Below are 4,099 nucleotides of genomic sequence, written 5' to 3' on the forward strand. Positions count from 1 at the left end.
GGATGGAGGTCAGTTTGATTAAAGAAAAGTCAGCAAATGAGATAACTGAAAAGTAGACACCTCCCAGATCTTCACTCACTGTAGATCACAGTAAGTTTATACATTATTATAAGTGCAGAAAGAAGTTCCTGGAATAGTTTATTGTATTGTTATTATTATTTTTTTAATTTAAAGGGCTGGGAGATTGCTCAGTAGGTACAGTGTGTACTTCACCATACAAGGAGATCCAGGTTTGAGCCCCTGGCCATCATATGGGAGAAACTTGCAAAGAGAAATTTCCTCCCTCCCTCCCTCCCTCCCTCCCCTCCCTCCCTCCTTCCTTCCTTCCTTCCTCCCTCCCTTCCTTCCTTCCTTTCTTTTTTCCCTTTCTTTCTTTCTTTCTTTCTTTCTTTTTTCTTTCTTTCTTTCTTTCTTTGTCTCCAGGGTTGTCACTGGGGCTTGATGCCTGCACTACGAATTCACTGCTTCTAGCAGCCATTTTTTCCATTTTTATTGTTGTCGCTGATGTATAGGAAAGAAATAAATTGACGGGAGAGGGGAAGGCAGAGAGGGGGAGAGAAACACACCTGCAGACCTGCTTCACCACTTGTGAAGCGACTCTCCTTGCAGGAGGGGAGCTGAGGGATAGAGCCAGGATCCTTACCTACCCAGCCCCCCCCAAGTTTCTTTTTTGTCTCTCTTATCTTCTATTTAAAAGAAAAATAGGGGCACCGGGTGGTGGCACAGCAGGCTAAGAGCACATGGTGCGAAGCTCAAAGACTTGCGTAAGGCTCCCGGTTTGAGCCCCCAGCTCCCCACCTGCAGGGGGGGGTCACTTCATGGGCGGTAAAGCAGGTCTGCAGGTGTCTATCTTTCTCTCCCCCTCTCTGTCTTCCCTTCCTTTCTTCATTTCTCTCTGTCCTATCCAACAACAATGACATCAATAATGACAAAAATAATAACAACAACGATAAACAAGGGCAACAAAAGGGAAAAAATAGCCTCCAGGAGCAGTAGATTCATAGTCCAGGTACTGAAACCCACTGATAACCCTGGAGACAAAAGAGAAGAAAGATGAAAGAAAGAAAGAAAGAAAGAAAGAAAGAAAGAAAGAAAGAAAGAAAGAAAGAAAGAAAAGCCAAATGGTGGTGCACCTGGCTGAGTGCACATGTCACAATGCACAAGAAGCAATGTCCAAGCCCCCGGTCCTCACCTGCAGGGGGAAAGCTTTGCAAGTGCTGAAGCAGGGATGGAGGTGTCTCTCTGTCTCTCTCATACACTATCTTCCCCTTCCTCTCAATTTCTGGATGTCTCTATCCAATAAATAAATAAAGATAATTAAAAAAAAATAAAGACGTCTTCTGTGAGTGGTGGAATTGTGCTGGCAGTACATGTGTGTGCATGTATGTGTGCATATGCAACAATATATATGTGTATATATGCATATTTATGAGAGAGATCAGAGTACCACTCAGCTTTGAAATATATAGCTCTAAGGACTGAATCTGGGGCCTCTCTCATGCAAGTCTTGTTGGCCTTCAGAAGGTATTAAATAGGAGATTATTTTATTATGATAACCAGTAACATAGCTAATCAAATTTTATCAACTTGTCTTTCTTTTTAAAGCACTTTATAGCTAATAAGTACAGTCTCATACTGTAGTCTCATACTGGAGGCTCACAGGGTTCAAACTATTTTCTTAAGATCTTTGCATCGACTCAGGCACCAAACTCAGTGCAAAGTGCAGCCTTCGACTTCAATCCACTTAGTTCTACCTCTTGCAAAGCCAGTAATTTGTCTCACCACTCCACAATGTACTGTTCTCACCCTAATCATCTTCCTTATATACTCATTCTCTCCTTATCAGAACTGTGTATTGTATCTTAGCAAAAACTATTACTGTCATTTTGCTTCCCCCCCCCCCCCACCAAACACATCAGGGTTAGTAAAAAAAAAAATTTTTTTTTGATGCTTCCAAAGAGATCAAGTGATCCTCTTGCTCTTAGCATCTCCATTCTTCCTCATCCCGAAGTCCTGCAGTTATTGTTATCTTTTGCCCTTATTTCAAGTGAATTTAATGAGATCTTTGAGGCCCAGGGCTTTATCTTACAGTTTCCATTAATCTTACTATGCATAGAACTAGGGATAATAGATTCACTGGATAAATAATGTCTTTCAAAGGCCAAAACTTGTTTTGATTTGAACCTTTAGAACCTGCCCTTGATGTATCCCAAGGGTTAGTAAAACAGTGTTATGAACACTACTTCAAAATTTCTGGTGAAAATAATTGAAACTACTGAAAAGCTTTGTGCATGATAGAAGCAGTACTCTGCTTTACTTAAAATTTTTTTATTGTTGTTACTGGAGCTTCATTACTGTAGATTGGATTTTTCAGACAGAGAAGGGGAGACAGAGACAGAAGGAGGGAAAAAGGGAAAGAGAGAGAGAGAGAGACAGACAGAGAGAGAGAGAGAGAGATACCGACCAGGATGGAAGCTTCCTTTAGTGCAGTGGGGACAGGTTCAAACCTGAGTTGTGCACATGGCAAAGCAACACTATCCACATGAGCTGTTTTGTCAGTCTGGGGATGTTTTCTTTACAGAAAAGATAAGTGCTTCTAATTTATTCCTTTGAGAAATTAGAGACTTGCCTTTTCCTATGATTTAATATACTTGTTTTTATGACAAATTTATTTTATTGGTAAATTAAAAGTTATATATTTCAAACAGAATGGTTCAGAAGAAATGTCGGGTGGGTAGGACTGAGCTGCTAGGGAATAACATATTTCATTTCAATTAAATAAAATTTGTGATTGAGGCATAAACTTTGTATTTTGAAAGCCTAACATGGCGTTTCACTTGAGCTGGTTCAGTTTTCAAATTAATTTTGACAAACATTTTGATCATTAACTTTTGGCATAATTCAAGAGTAAAAGGACCCTCTTATTGTGATTTTTGAAGCAGAATAACACTATATTGTATTCAAGGAAGTAAACTTTTTATTCTTTATCTTCCTGTTTACAATTATTTGCACATTATTTTTGAGATATAAAAAGCATTTAATGCGCTGGGGAGACAGCAGAATGGTTATGCAAAATACTCTCATTCATGAGACTCCAAGTTCCTAGGTTCAGTCCCCAGCACTACCATAAGACAGAGCTGAAGAGTGCTCTGGTCTTTCTCTCTGAATCTTTCCTTAAAATAAAAATAAATTATTTTTAAAATAAATAAAAAGCATTTACTATAAAATAGAATGTGAAGATACATATTAACTTCACATCTTCATACAAGCATGGGGCTAATTACTTTTTTTTTTATTTAAGAAAGGAGACATTAACAAAACCATAGGATAAGAGGGATACAGTTCCACACAGTTCCCACCACCCAATTTCCATATCCCTGATAGCTTTCCCATTCTCTATCCCTCTGGGAGCATGGACCCAGGGTCATTGTGGGTTGCTGAGGGTGGAAGGTCTGGCTTCTGTAATTGCTTCCCTGCTGAACATGGGCATTGACTGGTCGATCCATACTCCCAGTCTGCCTTTCTCTTTCCCTAGTAGGGTGGGTCTCTGGGGAAGTGGAACTCCAGTACACATTGGTGGGGTTGTCTGTCCAGGGAAGTCTGGTCAGCATCTTGCTGGCATCCAGAACCTGGTGGCTGAAAAGAGAGTTAACATACAAAGCCAAACAAATTGTTGAACAATCATGGACCTAAAGACTGGAACAGTGCAGATGAAGTGTTGGGGGGTATTCCCTGCAGGCTCTTATGTACTTCTGCCTTCAGGTATATATTTTTCCCTAGTTTATGGGCACATGTGAACCTATCTCAGGGGACCTGGACTATATCTAGGTTTGGGGACTTTATTGGGGAGTGGACCACCTGGAATGGAATTAGAGAATACTATGAAAGGAAAGGTTTCACCCGAGTGATGAAGCTGAAGGGTTGTCATTCCACACCTGGACATAGTCTGAAGTGAAGCATGCTGGGGTGGCACTTGTTGTGTTGATTGGGTTGTGATCCGTGGATGCAATATTATTTGATTTGAATTGAGAGCAGCATGCAGGTAAGTGGGCCCCACCCTAAGGTTCCAGAACTGGGGGAAATATAGGCTCTATAGTGG

This window comes from Erinaceus europaeus, chromosome 5 (genome assembly GCF_950295315.1).
Source record: "Erinaceus europaeus chromosome 5, mEriEur2.1, whole genome shotgun sequence".
Classification (NCBI taxonomy): domain Eukaryota; kingdom Metazoa; phylum Chordata; class Mammalia; order Eulipotyphla; family Erinaceidae; genus Erinaceus; species Erinaceus europaeus.